This window comes from Anabrus simplex, chromosome 4 (assembly GCF_040414725.1).
Source record: "Anabrus simplex isolate iqAnaSimp1 chromosome 4, ASM4041472v1, whole genome shotgun sequence".
Taxonomy (NCBI): domain Eukaryota; kingdom Metazoa; phylum Arthropoda; class Insecta; order Orthoptera; family Tettigoniidae; genus Anabrus; species Anabrus simplex.
This window is the reverse complement of record NC_090268.1, coordinates 406,178,202-406,198,936: the sequence shown is the minus strand read 5'-3', so window position 1 is coordinate 406,198,936 and position 20,735 is coordinate 406,178,202.

The window sequence follows — 20,735 nt, the reverse complement described above, 5'->3', positions numbered from 1 at the left end:
ACACAGTGCCACCTCCTTGGGTTCCCTCGTACCCAGTCTCCGATCCCGGAGAATGAGGCCAAGCCCGCCGAGGTGGGGGCCTCCTGGAAGGGGGTGGGTCATGACGCCGGGCCTCCTTCCTCTCTGCCCACGCCATGGCCCGGTATACAGGGCAACTGAGATGGGAGGCCGGGTGGCCCCCAGCGCAGTTGGCACACACCGGCGCCTCCATAAGTGAAGCGCAGGCCGTGTAATGATGATCACCACCACAGCGGTTGCACCTCACTTGGAGCCCACAGCTGACCTGACGATGGCTCCACCTCAGACAACGGAAACACTGCAAGAGCTGTTGAGGGGGACGTTTCGATCTCACCTGATTGCCGTTACCCACTGAGGTCCTCTCCTGATTGGCTCCTCGGTCGACTGCTGACCTGGGAACAGTCCTAGGTTGCGGCTGGTTGGCCCTCTCCTGGTGGGCCGATGTCGTCTTCTTCTTCCTCCTGGTCCGGGGCCAGCGTCGTCTCCTCCCCAGGGGTTTCTTCTTGGCGGGGAAGAGGCCACGACCTGGTGGCCCTCCTCCCGGCCTGGTGACCCCGGGGTAGCTGGTGGTCCCACTCTGTCGACATCTTCTTCTCCCTCCTCCTGGCTGGCGGTGGCGGCGTCGGTTGGCGCTGACACGTGACTGCGTTCCTTGCCCCGTGGGGTGCTTATTGATGTCTGCACCTCGACTGACTCGCTGGCAGGCAGGGCCTGGACTGCAGCCTCTGAACGCCAGGGGGCGTCCTCTTCTACTACCATGGTGCCGCCCGCCGTCTGGAGCGCTTTCCTGGATTGCGCCCGGGTGATAGGCCCTTCCTGGTAGGCCTTGGTCTACATCCACATCGAGAAGGTGGTCCATGGAAGAGCGGTCTGCGTCCACTTTGCAGTGCTGAGCCGGTCAGCCTGGGTCGCACAGTCACGGCGCCAGGGGGCGGCGGGCTCCACCTCCGTAATGGCGTCGCTGGTCTCCTGCTGGGTGGCTTGGACTAGGTTGGTGTTAACCGCCCTATGCCTTAGCCTCCTCGGCGTCTAGGTGGTGGCCTCCCTGGTCTCCATCTCGGTATTCCTCCTGAGGGTGCTGGCATTCGTCCCTGGCACGCCATCCCTCCCTAGTAGTCGAACGACCTGAAAGAGAGTAGAGAGCTCCATCTCCACGTCGTGCATCCGCTTCTGGTCGTGATGCCTTAAGATGAGGCCTCCTGGTAGAAAGCTCTCCACGGACATGGTCGTCGGGAGCCTCCTGCCTCCCTGGAGGGGGCGCCGCACTCTGTCCAGGACTAGGGCCCGTTCGGAATGAAAAGGCCGACCTGGCCTGTAGTAGACGAGCAGCGCCTCATACTCCGGATCCGTGTAGCTCTCTGAGAAGAAAAAGCCATTAGGGGGGTCGCACCCGTCCCTGTGCGGCTCCATCTCCACCTCGGTCTGCGACGCGTCCTGCTCCTGCTCCATCGGTAGGGACGATGCCTTCGGTTCAGGGTAGTCCTCTATCCATTGGCGCGTTCGGTAGAAGCGGCCTCCCCTGTAGATAACTTATTTCGCCAACGCCATGGCATAGGGATCATCCTTGTTGTTCGCCGTGGTCATCCTGGTCCCCCTGAAATAAAATCCTGAAGGAGAAAAGTGAGCACTGAGAAGTGCTCAGCTTAGACAAATGCTCCTTTGGATAAGTACTAATAAGTACAGTTGCCTGGCTTGCACTTAGGAAGTACAGTTCGCCTGACGAGGAGAGGGACAGCGGAGCGAGAGACACGTACATGTTCTCGCTAGCGCAGTCAAACTCGTCCTCGCAGCATGGATACAATCCTGACCTCATTTTTGTCAGTGATTTGAATGCTCTTCAAAGATGTAAAGTTAATGGTCAATACCCTGTTTACAGTATCGACCAGTAACATGTCAAATTGTATCAGCAGTTCATTCTCAGCATGTAGCTCTGCACACATTATAACTTCAGAAAACCTAATTGGAACAAGTTTACCAGTATGCTAAACAAAAATCTGGCCAAAATCAAACCTAGATCAGACAATGTTGACGTCACAGTTCAAAAATTTTCACACGTTTCCATCCCACTGGGATGTAGGATAATGTACTATACGCGCACTTTATCTTGAGCCCGGATCTCCATAGTAACGAATGGGAACTAGGGCTCAAGAAAAAGTGCGCGTACTATACATACCAGGCCTTACTCCTGAAGCTCAAATCTTGCATGGCAGTTACATGATGAGATTTGAAGAAAATCTTTTTAGTGAAGAAACCATTAAAGCAGAAGTGGCATTTTTAAGACTGTGGCCAAAGAGAAGCAAAACCAATGGATTGATACAATCTCAGAACTTAGTATGTCGCAAGACAGCAAGAGAGCTTGGAGATTCCTGAAAAGCTCAAGCAGTGATTGATCTATGGTACAATTCCACTTGAATGTGTCTCCCAATCAAATAGTCCATCCCATCAACTATTTCCAAGTGGCAAAACCCAAGAGACGGCGTACTAGGTACAGCATCCAAAGAAATGTCAAGGAGGAACCAACTGAGCACTCGGCAACCTCTAAAATAAATGAGTTGGAACAAATTATCAAAAATGCAAGGCAGAAAAAGTGGCTGCACTGGATGATGTAAGAGAAAGCTATCCATTGTATTATCAGTATGAGTTGCCGTATGTCTCTACTGATAGCATGACGAAAGTCATACGAAGTAACCATGTAAAAGAAATAAGCCACACACATTTAAACTAATTCCCTAAGCATTAGGGTTAAATAAAATTGGGTAAAACACTCCGCTAAACCTGCAAATGTACATCTTGATAAATTATATTGTAGGTTGTTGAAGTCATCTTTAATCAATTTACCTAAATTTGAGTGTCATGACTAGTGATGGGCAATGTTCTCACTCAAGACATGTCACAGATCTCGAGACCAATTTTCCTTTGCTGCAATCAATGCAATGTCTCGTAACTACAAGCTTAAGTTTGATAGTAATAATAATAATAATAATAATAATAATAATAATAATAATAATAATAATAATCGTATGGCCTCAGCTACCGTGTGCAGACATTTCAATTTGACGCCATCTGGCTGTCTGCTCGTCAATTACGACGTTCCGTTTTACTCTAGGCCCACCATATGGCAGACCGAGTAAACCGAAACTCTCTTGGGTGTCTATGGCTGAGATTTAATTAATTTTGTCGGATAAACACCAAATGTGTCACCAGAGATCTTTTACATGCCGACATTGTACGACATGGAGTGTCGAATGGACTTTTTTCCGCCCTTCAAAAATCTGACCACCTCTGCCGGGTTTGAACCCGCTATCTTGGGATCTGGAGGCTGACACTCTACCACTGATCCACAGAGGCAGCTAGCTTGATAGTATATCATCAGATGTTATTGCGCAAAATACCATTCTCATATGGAAACGTGTATGCCGATGCTGATAAATTTTGTCAAAAGCCTGCTGCCTGAGTTCTGAAACATCATTCAAATTATACGAACCAAGAACAATGTTTAGAACTGATGATTAAATATTACAAAATGTGTAATATACAGTAGCAGTACATTGGTATATTACATAAAACAAACTGTCAAAACCAAACAAATTTATACCCTTTAATCATTTAAATGTTTCAGTAAAATGAAACCAACGAACATTCAAGATCGGCCTTCTTTTCACTATTACAATGCTGTTGTTTATGCCCTATTCAGCTATAATGATATTTTGCAGCATCAATGAACTCGAAAGTCGTGTACCGTATATAAAGAACTGAGGCCAAACTAAGTGCCTTACCATACCATGCTCGATATTGCTCCCTGATTTCCCGGCAGGCTCAGCTGGTGAGTGAGAGTTCCAGACGTGGACCGTTCGCTGACTGGCTTTGCTTATTTTTAAGGGCAGGTAAAGTTCAAGGACTGATGACAATGGAAAAACAAATAATTAAAACAATTATTGTAAATAGCACTTCACTGAACATGAAATAACAATATGTTTAACATATGAAGAACTGAGGCCAAACTAAGTGCCTTACCATACCATGCTCGATATTTTCCCCAAATTTCCCAGCAGGCTCAGCTGGTGAGCGAGAGTTCCAGACGTGGACCGTTCGCTGACTGGCTTTGCTTACTTTAAAGGGCAGGTAAAGTTCAAGGACTGATATTGCTGATATTTGCTTGGATTCTTCTCCTAAGGTTGTCTGATACGTTAATAACTTCTTTTTCCTTCCATAATGAAGCCTGACTTTAACTTAAATATACATAAAGTAAAAATTAGCCCACATCTGGCTAAAAAAATAAATTATTGAGGGTGAACCTCATCCTGACATTTGTCGAATTATTAACAAACTAAAAATTTAGCAACAATGAGTTATCACGATAGCATTTCTCTTAGATCAAGAAATATTTATCAACTTTAATTTCATAAAGAAAAATTAACTGATAATGGCGTCGTCATAGTCTACAAATATTATTAGAAAATATTACATTATTATTTATCTTATTCATGGATAAGTTCCATTGATGTTGAATAAACTTTCTGACCTAATTCATCTGAATTACACCCTTGAAAATATCTCAATTAACGTAACTTCAATTCACTTAATCGTATCATTTTTAGACTTTACAAAATTTTATTATGTTCTCAAAGATTATTATTTCCATGAAAATCCTTCTAATGTGCCTTAAATAATGAATGACATTAATCAACTCATATTACACGACACCTTGAAAATTATTCGTTTGCAATATTTAACAGTTCTGCACTTTGCTCATATGCGAATGAAATAATACGTACCTATTCATTTTTAAATAGTACGTCACTGTCAACTTTACGTAGATTTTCAATAAAATTTACTAAAGGTATTAATCCTCACAAAACAAGTCCTCACAAACAATGCTGAAATATCCTGGGCCCACCGTGATGAACATGTGGCCAGGTCAGAACCACATTTCAATAAACCACAGAAAAATATCACTAACTACTGCACTCATTCTACATTCAAACATATGATACATGATTATTATTTACATATTTTACAATTGAATTCTGGAATTTAGTTATAAGTTTTTATTTTAATTTTAATCCTGTCCATGGAATATTCAGTCGATGGTATCTGATAAATTGTTACGTTCGACAGTCATTGAAATGTGATTGAATCTGGGCAATCACTTAGAAAAGAAAATAGTAGAATTAACACAATGTTGATCATCTAAAAGTCAGTAATTCAACATTCAGAAGAATTGGTCGATAATTACCACGCACATAAATAATGGCTAAACATAAGTGTCATCGGACATGTGGTTCATGAGTCACGATAAATTATTACTCCTAAATCTCATCCACATTATTTAACACGTGCTTCAAATTCACAGAAGGCATGGTACTCAAGATACATGCTTCTCCAAATAAAATCACAAACTAATCCCACAGGATCGCCGTATTCCAGGCACATAATCCACCAACAGAGCACACATCAAACATAACAGAATAACAGCAAATATCATTTATCAATCATGACCATTAAATTTTAGTTTAACCCGACCTTCCATTTTTTAAATTATTATTATTGTTATTATTATTATTATTATTATTATTATTATTATTATTATTATTATTATTATTATTATTATTATTATTATTATTAGTGCTGATTATTAATTTTACCAAAAATCTGAATCTATCACTGAATTTGATGACACTGTCATGCATAACTCGACAAAAATGCATAAGGTGAAATGCTCATTGACATTCAACATACTAGATACAATGTAATTCTGTCCCACATGAGTTCACAAAATTTGAAATTGCTTCAAATAAAACTATATTTTATCGGAGAGGTCTCTGATTTTTAAATATCGCTTTAAACCTTTGGAGGGACATTAGAATAATATCTGAGGACATTCACTGACTAACTACACTAATAGAATCCAACAAATCACTCACACACAATATAACAACACTACCATTACACCATTGAGAAAGAAGGATGAAAATATTCCAAAATACAACTATTCTAATAGAAATAACTACTATCAATGAACAGGATCGTACCACTCCTACATAGATGAACAGAGAAATATTACAAAAAGGTACTCAATTTCTGATGGAACTGGATCTCACCACCGATGAAGGAATCTGCTCACATGTTGATCTGCGTCTAATCGCTCACTCCCTTGTGCTGGATGGTGCTTACATTTTAGCACAGCATGTCGACAGCAAAGTCTATTTCCAGTTGCAAATTTGTGGCTCTTCTAGAAGATGGGTGAGACATTCTGGCAAATACGATTGTGAATTGTAAAGGTCCTCTTCCTTCTTGATTTGATAATAGCTGAAACTGACACAAACAGTTTTAGAATTTTATCATACACGACCACGTGGAGAAATTATGGTGAAGAAGATACGTAACTTTCTTCACGAAAATCTGCAGCACTTGGAGAACGTTGAAATTAGAGAGAAGGTTAATTCCTTATGCACATGTATTTATATGTTTTCAACTGGAGGTGTGGCATTACATTGCTTTGTAACTGGACATTGCACTTTTTCCTGATGGGCTATCATTATTCCAGAAAGTACAGCTTCGAGTACATTCGCCACGCGCCACGGAGGAACCTTGGGAAATTCCTGACCGGTCACATGACTACAGTGTGCTGGTCGATCATCTGGCCAGAAAAATCAATACACAGTCCACCCCAACTTGTCAAGCCAGTTTTCTGAATGAAAACACGACTGTGCCTGAATAAAATTTTAACATTACACACTTAATGAAAGAATGATACCAGCTATTAACCACATATAATAAAATACTTATTATAGGCCAAATTTGAAGGCGACAATATAAAACATGAATAAATCACGAATATCGTTAATACTGTTCCACCATACCCAGCCTCTAGTTAGGACATAATTTGTTATTAGTACGACATCTATAATCCAAGTGTTTTAAGACATAAATCACTGCTTTACTTAGCCATATCTTGGAGAATATTGTGTACTTGGCTGAGTTCTTGGACCATATCACAAATAGTAGATTTGATTGCAAACAAGATGTTAACCTACATCATAAACTGCACGGTAAAATCCAGACAGTGAAGGAATCAATAACATTAATAATGATGTGATAAAAGATGTTAGCAGGTAAATGTCTCACACACAAGGCCACATACTCATATTCTTTATGTTAGAATACAACAATAACACACATGGACTGTAACATATACCTTGTAAAAGAAATAATTATCTCATTAATTTAACTTATAACTCATTATGAAAGTATAACATATATGCTCCACACATTTACAATATCCTTGTGCGAGAAAACTGCTCTCTAAAATTAATAAATAATAATAATAATAATAATAATAATAATAATAATAATAATAATATTGTGGACCTCTTCATCACAACACAAATTAATTAGACCTTCTCACCCACATAATTCTTATTAAAAAATATACATATGCCTACCAGCTTCCCCTGCAACCTCTTTCTATGTTTATTATTAAGGAAACCAGTCTTGGAAAATATCTGTTCACTCGGAACTGATGTAGCCAGTATAGAGAGGTGTTTCCTGGCTAAAACACATAATGTGGGATATCGGCTCATGTTGCATCGCCAGTATTCTAGAGGATTCTCTGTACACTAAAGATAGACTTCGCTAAGGTTACACTATATTTCCACAGCAGCATCGGCTGCAGCATTATGGCTTCTGTTTTTTGCTGCTTCTACAACATCACACAATGCCAATACCAAAAGTACATCTGATGATGATGGTGTGAATTGCTCACTGGTTGAAATATGTGATACATGACTCGATGTATCGGTCAGTATAGCTTACACTCTGTCGTCAAATATTCCACTGCGCTTGTCGCATGATGTGCTTCCATGAATGGCAACATTTTGAACCAAGCATCGAGAATGGTCACGATGGCAAATATGGTAGGAGATTGGATTCAGGGTCACCTAACTTTATAGTTACTGATTCCCAAAATTGCTCTTGAATTGCTGTGCTGGCTGTGTTTTCCACCCTTTTTGTGACAGTATCAAATGAAGTTGTCTGTGTTGATTGCTCAAAAGAACTAGAATACATCAGCAAAAATACTTCTGGGATGATCCAGCACTTAAAAACACATACTATAATGGAAGGGGAATTGTCACAAAAAACACCTCCGGCTGGTTCTGAAGCAGCTATGCTGTCGACAACCATTTGTGAGGCATCCAGGTAGGTGAACATCCTATCTACTGTAATTAACAAATTGTACATTGTTATGCAGCTACAATGACCATCTCAAATAACCCATGAACCATTTAAGATTTTGTAAGGTGTTATACTGTTAGCATATGTTTTCTCTTTCAGGTAGTTTATAAATTTATTTTCTCAAAGTTAGTTTCAGCAGGCTGAAGAGCCTCACAGTCATAAATTAACTGTTCAAGATATTGACATTCTGTTTCCACTTTCGTTTATGGTATTAAGGGGCTCTTAGTTGAACCTGGAGTACATTTCCACGTTGTCAGTATCTACTGAGATAACGGTAATAACTTTGTTTCTTAAATAGAACTACCCTATTTTCTAGAACTAGGCTTAAACTTACAGTCATTAGCGCCAAGATTATCTTGAAAATCGGACAAGTACTTCTCGAGAAAATAAAATGTCTTTAAACATGCTTCGTTTGCCCTTTTTACAAATAATATGAATACAGAATGTCGAAGGTCACTGCACTTTTTCACATCAAAACCAACATACCCTGCATAATTTCAGTATTTAGATACAGTTTTGTGTTTATACTTGCACATAAAGAATGTTCTAATTTTCTTTAATTTCAGGTTTTAATATTTCAAATTACTTAACTTTAATGATCTCAATTATTTGATGTATAATTCAAGTCTTAAATCGTATCGATTAGTTATTTTCAACACTGGCGGTATTAGGTTGTGAATCCTAGGAAGTCTTTTGTTTTCATGCCCTTCATGTCCTTTGTGTTTCTTTGGCAGATATTTTCATTTTTCGAAGTGTCGGATCCCTTCCACTTTTTCTCCCTGATTAGTGTTGTGTAGAGGATGGTTGCCTACTTGTACTTCCTCTTAAAACAATGTTCACCACTACCATTTTTAATATTAATTTAGTTTGTTATTGATTTAAATTCTTAATCCTATAAATTACACGAATTCAATCACTACTGATCTGCATTTGGGGCAGTCGCCCAGATGGCAGATTCCCTATCTGTTGTTTTCCTAGCCTTTTCTTAAATTATTGCAAAGAAATTGGAAATTTATTGAACATCTCCCTTGGTAAGTTATTCCAATCCCTATCTCCCCTTCCTATAAACAAATATTTGCTCCAATTTGTCCCCTTGAATTCCAACTTTACCTTCATATTGTGATCTTTCCTACTTTTAAAGACACTATCCAAACTTACTCGTCTACTGATGTCCTCCCACGCCATCTCTCCACTGACAGCTCGGAACATACCACTCATAAATGCTTAAAATATAGTAACTGTTTCAATCCACCTATTCAAATTTCAATACGGGCCTAATCATGAGATTAGTTACGTGTAATACATACCTCTCAGTTGAGCAGCTCGTCTCCTTTCTCCCAAGTCTTCCCAGCCCAAACTTTGCAACATTTTTGTAATGCTACTCTTTTGTCGGAAATCGCCGAGAACAAATTGAGCTGCTTTTCTTTGGATTTTTTCCAGTTCCTGAATCAAGTAATCCTGGTAAGGGTCCCATACACTGGAAATGAGGTCTCACCAGAGACAAATATGCTCTCTCCTTTACATCCCTACTACAACCCCTAAATACTCTCATAACCATGTGCAGAGATCTGTACCCTTTATTTACAATCAAATTTATGTGATTTCCCCAATGAAGATCTGTCCTTATATTTATACCTAGGTATTTACAATGATCCCCAAAGGGAACTTTCACCCCATCAACGCAGTAATTAAAAATGAGAGGACTTTTCCTATTTGTGAAACTCACAACCTGACTTTTATCCTCGTTTATCATCATACCATTGCCTACTGTCCATCTCACAACATTATCGAGGTCATTTTGCAGTTGCTCACAATCTTGTAATTTATTTATTACTCTGTACAGAATAACATCATCTGCGAAAAGCCTTATATTTGATTCCGCTTCTTTACACATATCATTGATATATATAAGAAAACATAAAGGTCCAATAATACTGCCTTGAGGAATTCCCCTCTTAATTTTTACAGGGACAGATAAAGCTTCATCTACTCTTATTCTCTGGGTTCTATTTTCTAGAAACAGAGCCACCCTAGGGGTGATGACTCGGCCGGACGGTAGGTTATTATGTGGTGTTTGTTCTGTTTGTACCGAGCTCGATAGCTGCAGTCGCTTAAGTGCGGCCAGTATTCGGGAGATAGTAGGTTCGAACCCCACTGTCGGCAGCTCTGAAAATGGTTTTCCGTGGTTTCCCATTTTCACACCAGGCAAATGCTGGGGCTGTACCTTAATTAAGGCCACGGCCACTTCCTTCCCACTCCTAGCCCTTCCCTGTCCCATCGTCGCCATAAGACCTATCTGTGTCGGTGCGACGTAAAGCAACTAGCAAAAAAAAAAATGTTCTGTTTGTGTTTGTTTATATGGTGGAGTGTGGTGGCTTAGGTTGGATTATTTTATTGTGAACATGTATTTGGGGCTGAACGCCTGTTATGTTCATGAATAAATGAAATGAACTTATTCCAGAGCCACCCATTCAGTCACTCTTTTGTCAAGTCCAATTGTACTCTATCTTAACTATTTATTTTTATTTCTTCTGCTTGTTTCATACAGGGTTTGGGATGGGTTTTGATGTTTGCCTGGTAATTGCACTTCCTCTGGCTGTGTTGTTCCATCTTCTCCTTTCTCCAAAGGGTACCTGTCTTCCTTCTTGGAGGTTTGTTTAAGCATCCTCCTGAGAGATGTCTGTTCTTTTAAGTCTCTTTCTATTCCTTCCAGTTCCTGCGGATCTTTGCTTATTTCCATCAACCATGGTGATTTGTTCTTCTTCTTTTGCCAGTAAGCAAGAAGGTGGTTGGTCAACCTAGCATGATGCATCCTGTAGATGTGTTCATAAAATGCTAGGCATCTCTTCCTGCTGACATCTGTGATTTTTTTCACAGTATTTGTAGAGCTCTTGGTTGGGTTGCCTTTTGTAGTCATTCTTTTCTTTGACTGGCCATAATATCTTCCTCAATATTTTTCTCTCCTGGATTTTGAGCTTGTCCATGAGCCCCTGTTGAATATTAGACATTCTAAAGCATATAAGGCTTCAGGGTGGATTACTGACTGGTAGTGCTTCATTTTAGTGTTATGGAAGACACTTTTTATTGTGGGTATTCTTGATCAGTTGGTATGCCAGTTCTAGCTTGTTAACCTGAAATCATAATGCTACTCTTTTAGTTCTCCTAGATACGTAATCCTGTTAGTTTTCATGATCATTCCTTGCTCCAGATGCAGTGTACATGGAGATTACTGATGATCATCATATATTGTGTTTTCTCAAGTGCAGTGTGCAGCTGCTTGTTGTCTGAGAACATTGAATTGTTTCAACTGAAGTTTCTATTGAATTAGATGGAAGTGCTAAGTCATTGGCAAATGCCAGGCAATCAATATTGAGTCCATTGTACTTGTGTCCCAGAGAGATACCACATGGAATCCCCTGTCTAGCTAACTCCTTTCACCACTCTCTTATTACCTTTTCCATTGCACGGTTAAAGAGCAGAGGGGAGAGACAGTCTCCTTGTTTTACCCCTGTCTTGATTTCAAAACTTTCTCAGAGCATTCCTCTGAACTTCACCCATAACCTGGTGTTATTTAAAGTCTGCTGGATAAGGGTATGGGTCTTCTGGTCCAGTCCTAATTCCTGCAGGATTTTCATGAGAGTAGGTCTGTCAACTGAGTCATATGCTTTAATAAGTCAACAAAGGCATTCACATATTATTTTACTTATGATATATTTGTAAACATTATGTTTAAATGTAAGATAGGGCTAGAGCCCTAACTTCACAACTTAACAAGGCACTAGTAAATAAATAAACAGGTAACATTCACTGTGTGAAGTCCCTGAACTATTATTTCTTGCACAGGTGGATTACATTTCTTGAATGTGGGCTGATAACTTCATCTTCTTCACAATCATAATCCATTACATTTATTACTTTCATACTGTCAAAAGAAGAACAGCATTTTTTTAAATTATTTGATTAGGGATGAATCAACAATGGTTAAAATTCTAAAAACATCTTGGAGGATTCCATAGTTCACATCCTCAGAATATGTCCCTTTTCACTGTATACAATCCTGACAAAGAGTAACAATGTATCTCCTGAAAAATGCTAAAAATATTTCATTTTCTGTCCATTTAACTTTCTTCTTCTCACACAGAAGAATATTTGATTGTTAAGTATGCCACAAATTCTTTCAACCACTCTGGTTTCATCAGTTGTTTTACTTTTTATTTTTAAATTTCCCTTTTTAGTCTCAAGACAAAAACAGGTTCCAGGAGGGACATTCCAGGAATCATTAATGATCTAGGACAGTGTATATGTGAAGATTTACAAAAGTATTTAGTCAGCAGTACATAAAGGTAGTTGGATATAAGGATAATATTCAGGTAGAGGAGGTGACTAATACTAGCAAAGAACTTGAAATTTACCTCTGGTAACAAAGATAATTACAAAAACATACCAAGTTGACAAGTAGAACTTCAGCTGGGATTGATGCTTTCTGGGGATATACTAAAGACAGAAGCCTCCGTGACTCAGGTGGCAACGCACCGGCCTTTCACCGCTGGGTTCCGTGGTTCAAATACCATCACTCCATGTGAGATTTGTGCTGGACAAAGCGGAGGCGGGACAGGATTTTCTCCGGGTACTCTGGTTTTCCCTGTCACCTTTCATTCCAGCAACACTCTCCACTATCATTTAATTTCATCTGTCAGTCATTAATCATTGCCCCAGAGGAGTGCGACAGACTTCGGCAGCTGATACAATTCCTATCCTCGCCACTAAATGGGGACTTCATTCATTCCATCCCTGACCCGGTCGAATGACTGGAAACAGGCTGTGGATTTTCATTTCATACTAAGGGCAATGGGTTGGAGTATAGTGCCGTACTTGAAGTATTTATTTGATTACTTTTTGCATGAAGGAGCTATACCAAATGAATGAAGAGCAGAGTAATGAGTAGCTCCAGTGTACAAGGGAAATGGTGACAAAAAGTGGATTATTATAGGCCAGTCAGCTTGACATGCATTGCATGTAAGCTCTGGGAAATAATTTTTTCTGATTATAGTAGACACGTCTGGTAAATTATTAACTGGATTGGTAGAAGGCAGTTTGAGTTTAGGAAAGGTTATTCCAATAATAATTAATTTCATGTGGCTATTTATAGTCGAGTGCAGCCCTTGTAAGTCAGACCCTCCGATGAGCGTGGGCGGCATATGCCATGTGTAGGTAACTGCGTGTTATTATGGTGGAGGATAGTGTTATGTGTGGTGTGTGAGTTGCAGGGATGTTGGGAACAGCACAAACACCCAGCCCCCAAGCCATTCGAATTAACCAGTGAAGGTTAAAATCCCCAACCTGGCCGGGAATCGAACCCGGGACCCTCTGAACCGAAGGCCAGTACGCTGACCATTCAGCCAATGAGTCGGACTGGTTATTCCAGTGAGACTCAACTTTTAGGATTCCAGCAAGATATAGCATTTTTTAAATTTTAATGAATGAATTAATAAACTTTATTTTTTCCAGATCTGTACAGTAAAGAATTTAATGGAACTTTTCGGAGAAAATAAAAATAACACTAGAACGAAATTACAAATAAAAAGGTTAACTTCTTCTTTTTTTCTTCACCATTTGTCCTTCCTGTTAGCAGGGTCTGCTACATGTGTTTGTTGTCTCCATTTAGTTCTGTCCTGGGCCATGTCAGGGTGAAGAGTGACGCTCTTCAGGTCTTTGTGAAGAGTATCAGCCCATCGCTGTTTTGGTCATCCTTTTGGTATCCTACCAGCGACTTCTAGCATTTAACCTGTCTTTGCAATAGTGTCAGCATCTGCTCTTAGTACATGTCCAAACCATTGTAGACGACTCTCGCGCATTTTTTCTTGAATCGGTGCAACGCCAAATTTCTGCTCATGGATTCATTGGAGATGCGATCCAGTTTGGTGATGCCAGCTGTCCATCTCAGCATCTTAGTCTCCACAGTACCCACTCAATGCTTTGTCTCAGTTGTAGCTTGCCAACATTCACAGCCATACAGTGCAGCAGATCGGATGACAGTACGATAGATTTTAGATTTAATATTACCTTTCATCCTCCGGTCGCGAGTGCCACCGGTTGTTGTTATCCATTTCGTCCAGGCTGCGGATATCCTTGCATTGACCTCTTGGACAAGTCGGCCATCATCAATGATCGAGGAGCCAAGGTACTTGAATTTTGTCACTCGCGGCAGGTCCTCACTGTCTACCTGAATGGTTATATATTCAGTCTTCTTTTTATTTAGGCACAGGCCATATTGTGCCAGCCAATCACTCCATTCTTGGATTTGGCATTGCAGATCAACTTGGGTCTCAGAGGTCAACATGACATCGTCTGCGTAGAGAAGCATCCATGGCAAGGAACGGTGTAGGTCTGCTGTTACAATGTCCATCACTAGAATGAAGAAGAGCAATGACAGCGCTGAACCTTGGTGAACACCGATGCTGATAGGAAAGTCACTGGATGCTCCTGCGGCAGCCTGAACATAGCTCTGTGGGTCTACATAAAGCAGCTGAACCAAGTTGACAAGGTATTCTGGTATGCCATGCTCTAGCAGTACTTGCCATGTGAGGTCATGCGGCACACGATCAAAGGCCTTCTCAAGGCCCAGGAAAGCTAGATGGATCAGCTTGTTCTTCTCACGGTGCTTTTAACCAAGAGCCATGCAATATGGATTGCATCAGTTGTGCCACAATTCTTCAGAAATCCAGCTTGGTTTCTGGAAAGCTCAATGATCTCATGTATCCTTTTATCAAGAACCCGTTCAAATACCTTCATCTTGTGACACAAAAGTTGGATAGGAACATTAAAACAAGAATAATAGTTAACACCACCTTTCCAAAACTTATCTTTCCTATATTTAGGAAATAAACATTACAACAGGCGTTGTAAGATGGGACATGTTTCGCTTAACAGTCGTAAGCATCATCAGCCAAAAATAAATCTTAGCCTAAAGTTAAGTCAGGGCCCTGAACCTAGTGTCCTTAACATATATGGCACCCTAAGAATCAACATTTATATTTATAAAATGAAAATAGGCTTAAAACTAGTGTGAAAAAGTATGGAATGTTACAACATGGCTAAGAGAAAAAACACAATCGAGTTGAGACAGAGGATAAGAACAGAACCATGTTTGAACATTCTGATTGACTGACTGGTAGCAATGATATCCTAATGATTTTAAAATCTTTCACTACCAGCTCCGTATTGTAGCCTACTCTGCATCTGCTAACAAGTTTCCTGTTTCATCATTGATGCTATAGAAGCACTGGATGTCTTGTGTTTGCAAGAGACTATCCTCATTTTTCCGTATTGAAAGTCTATTAGAAAAGAAACAATAAAACTCTTGTATCCACCTATTCAATACATTAAAAGCAATTATATAATTAGGATCTCATCCTTAATTTATTGCTTAAATATTAAAAACATAGGACATGTTTCATTCATTCATTCATATTTTGAACATCTTCAGCTATAAATATTCTTACAAGGTTAAATGATATCATTGTTTTAGAACTTACACTTATGGTTTGCCATTAACAAACTTATCCATAATAAGCTTTGAAAAACCGATCAAATATTAAAATGTTTGTATATTATGTTGTCTTATTGAAAATAATATTTAAGTTTCAACTTTTAAAACCTTATTCTAATATTTAAAATATAATGTCAATACATTTGCAATCTGTTGAATTGCTTAATGTTTTCAAATTATTCGTTGTATACACATTCAAACATTTTGTTACTACTGGTGTAACTTTTCACATATTATACTGTATGGAACTGGAATCTTAACACTCTCAAAACAGCTGAGGTTAGGTTTAAATATTATATATTATAAATATTATATTATATATATTATATAATGTGTTTTGCGATGCTTCGCTTTGGTGAGTCGGTATAATTCCCATTCGCCTGCACGTGTGTCTAGTTTTGCATAAAGATTTGCAAAATATGCTGTTTTCTGTTGTAGCTAATCTTCTTTGCATCACTACTTGTTATCTTGTAGGCATTCCAACGAGCCGGTGTCTTGTCACCAAGAAACTCATAGTAAAGCCATTTCTTCCTTCGTACTTCATTTCTGACCTCATCACACCAGAGCCATGTATTTTTGTCAAATTTTTGCCGTCCTGGTTTTGTTGATCCAAGAACAGTACATGCAGTGTCATGAGCAGCCTTCTTCAGTTTGATCCAACTCTCTTTGACTGTAGTAATCAGTGGTAATGTTATTCATATGACGACATCGGCCTCTTTTTCCTTGAAGCACCACCATTTGATTCTTGCTGGTCATTTATGAAAGGTGTGTTCAGGATTTTGGCGATTTGATACGCAACTTGCAGATGACTGGTTGATGTTGCGCCATAACAGTTTTGTATGGTACAACCTTTGTGTCTAACACATCTTTAAGGTCTCGACGCCTGACAAGGATGTAATCGATCTGCGTTGCCCTTGTGCTGCTGTAATATGTAATTAATTGTGAATCACGCTTTTTGAACCAGGTGTTTGTGATGACCAGGTCATGGGCTTATGCATAATCAAGGATTTATTGGCCATCATTGTTCTTTTCCCTGAAACCATGTCCACCATGAACTGCATCGTCTTCCTTTCTGTGACAGACGTGTCCGTTTAGATCACTGGCAATAATGAGGTTGTCTTCTAGGGTTACTTTGGTTGTCTTCTCTTCAAGCATCTCCCAGAAGGCATCCTTTGTTGCTCCTGACAAACATGTCTGTGGGGCGTATACACTCAAAAAGTGTACTTTTCTTCCATATAATCTTCATCAAACAGTCATCATACTGCTGCACATCAGAGATACAGCTGGTACAGCCACTGGTTGTTCCATGGGTGCCATTGTATATCAGCTTGTACCCACATCCAATGTCTTACAACTTCTGGCCACTCCATTGTGTTTCCTGTGCTGCATAGGCATCGATCTGCCTCCTTTCTAGAGCCTTTGACAGTTCGCTGTACCGCACAGACATAGTGCTGATGTTGAGTGAAGCAAGACAGGTTGTATGGGCTAGCTTGTTTAGCCATCGCCACCTGTGCGATGGTAACCCTTGCATACTTCTCACGTTGACCGGGCCTCGCCAGCGCGCATTGCCTAGTGGGGACACCCTAGCCTTAGTACTAAATTCGGAAGACATCATTCCATGAGACTGTGACTGAGAGGTTTTACGGCCGGCTTGTCACATAGCCTGTCGCCAAGCATTTTAGAGCCACTTCCAGCATCTCCCTAGGTGTTCAGGGTGGAGGGCAGGCATTTCCTCCTACCTCAAATGGGTATGGATTTCCCGCCAATACTGGGGTGGCTGATTGCAGTGGTTTCCTACTGGACGATGGGGGTCACCACTTTCCTGATGCCGTAACAAGTAAAATGTTTGCTACATCTAAAAATGCTTCTTATTGAGCATGTGGCCACATGTGTATCCCTCATGGTAACTGCCCTAACCATGGAGACACCATAGCCAGAGCAATCATCCTTACCTTTCTCCATGGATGCCCAGTAGAGAGATGATCCTTCCTCCCCACCATGGATGTCCAGCAGCGGGGCTGCCTATCTTATCACTCCTGACCTAGCACAATCATCTCACGAGTAGGTCAGGTCCCCTTACCTCAGGAACTCGTGCACTCATACACCACTCCTTCTTGTCTTGTCTTGTCTTGTCTTGGTTATTTAATGGGCTTCGCTTGGGAGTGGTATACCCAGCCACGTATCCTAAAAACAAAGTCAAAAGATGGAGGATGCTGAAATTTTAATGCTAAAGGTAAGTGTAAGAATAGAAAGAAACTACAAACCCTACACACAGGAAAAAAACACGGGGACACAAGGCACTAGGCTTCACGCCAAAGCGACCGATACTTGGCGACTTCTACAAATCACGTACAGAACCGGGTCCACACTTAAGGAGTAGGGGAAAGGACAGAAACTACAGGAATATTTTGTTGTCAAAAAGGAAATTGGATAGGGCAGCTACCAAATATGGAGTGGGATCTAGTATCCAACACGTCAATTTTGTGGGTAACGCGAATTGTTTCCGAAAACAAAGTTGTAACCATTTACGCCTACTAACTTCTAATAACGGACATTGAAATAAAATATGATTAATAGTAGCCACCGACGTACGACATATGCAGAGGTTAGACTCTACCAATTTCATGCGGAATAAGTAATCTGGTGTACACATATGGTTAAGTCGCATACGAATAATAGTAGTAATCTGACGTCTAGTATAGGGGTGTTTCAGAAACCACGGAGAGCGCGAGACATTCGGAAGTATCGAATACAAGTGGCGACCTATACGACAAGCGGGATCACTCCATACCCCACTCCTTCCCCTCCCATGGTTAGCCAGTAGTGGGGAAATTCTCCTTCACCTGCACTGAGTTGAACGTTCTAGTTCTTATATCATGCCATCATATATGTCTTGCTTACATATCAGAAACACACACTCCATAGTTCTTGATCTGCATTCACTTGACACAACTGAGTTTTTGCTTTTATTGCACCGGGCGAGTTGGCCGTGCGCGTAGAGGCGCGCGGCTGTGAGCTTGCATCCGGGAGATAGTAGGTTCGAATCCCACTATCGGCAGCCCTGAAGATGGTTTTCCGTGGTTTCCCATTTTCACACCAGGCAAATGCTGGGGCTGTACCTTAATTAAGGCCACGGCCGCTTCCTTCTAACTCCTAGGCCTTTCCTATCCCATCGTCGCCATAAGACCTATCTGTGTCGGTGCGACGTAAAGCCCCTAGTAAAGCCCCTAGCTTTTATTGCAGCTGTACATCGATTCCTAATTCTACCCAAAATCTTACATAAATTACTAGCACACTTCCATTCCTTCACTAAACACTTTAAAAAAATTTCTCATTAGCCGGTTGATATATCACTGCCAACTGCTTCTCTGACATAAATATACGTCTCTCTTCATACGTTCCTTTGCACACTGTCAGTAAAGGAAAATTCTCTCTCTTTTATCACCACATAATATACAAACCGTGTTATCATTTAACTTAGTCCGGCCCCTATTCATATAAATTGTACTGGTTGGTACACCTATACGCTGCACATTTGAATTTTCCGCCTTAAAGTACTCCTCTACAGCTGAAACTCTGAAATTTAAAACTGAATTAACTCAACCGTTTATCAGATAATAATGTTATTTGCTTTACGTCCCACTAACTACTTTTACGGTTTTCGGAGACGCCGAGGTGCCGGAATTTAGTCCCGCAGGAGTTCTTTTACGTGCCAGTAAATCTACCGACACGAGGCTGACGTATTTGAGCACCTTCAAATACCACCGGACTGAGCCAGGATCGAACCTGCCAAGTTGGGGTCAGAAGGCCAGCGCCTCAACCGTCTGAGCCACTCAGCCCGACCGGTTTATCAGAAGATGCCACTGGGTTAATTTCGAATTGTGTTTGTTTTACAAGTGATCAGCTTTAACAGCTTCATTTCAAGTAATACTAATCCCGTATTGACTATAATCAATCAATGAATATTCAAGATAAACTTAAATATTATAATTGAGCGGCCACCTATTCAATACATTATATAATTTATTAATATCTAGGACATGTTTCGTCCCCTAAGGGACATCATCAGCTAATAACAAATTAACATTAATATATCAGAAATAAATATTAAAATTGGAAAGACACATTAACATTTTTGACAATTTAAAATAAGATCTTCAAATTTTGTTAAAATTGTAAGTCATAAGTTTAAGTTTATCTGCTAGTTGCTTTACGTCGCACCGACACAGATAGGTCTTATGGCGACGATGGGACAGGGAAGGCCTAGGAGTGGGAAGGAAGCGGCCATGGCCTTAATTAAGGTACAGCGCCAGCATTTGTCTGGTGTGAAAATGGGAAACCACGGAAAACCATCTTCAGGGCTGCCGACAGTGGGGTTCGAACCTACTATCTCCCGAATACTGGATACTGGCCGCACTTAAGCGACTGCAGCTATCGAGCTCGGTAAGTTTATCTTGAATATTCATTGATTGTGTTTGTTTACTAATTATCAAGAAGTATGGACATTCTCTCACAGATGTCTCTACCAAAAACTATGATCATGCACCCTGGTGCGAAGTGATGGAACTTTTCTTGAAGGTATTTTATACTCATAAGTTTTCCTATAAATAAATTTCGTTCTTTCATTTGTAGGTTGGCAATATTAATCTTTCTTTCCGCCAGTTTTGAACTTAGCCAATCCCGAATTTCTTTAATTTTGGACCAGTCGTGTCCTTCTTCTTCACGTTTGATGTACAAACTTTAGCTGACCAATAAACGCATGTGGGTGTGTCTTAATTATTCATGAAAAGTCTCAAATCTTCCCCGAGAGTATAAAAACTGCTGATTTTCCGGGCTCTCCGCCACTTCAACAACATCTAGCTTAGTGTGTGGAAGTATAGCAGGGGGTGGGTAGCGCCTCTTCCTTCGGGCAGCAGCTCTTCAACAAGGTAAT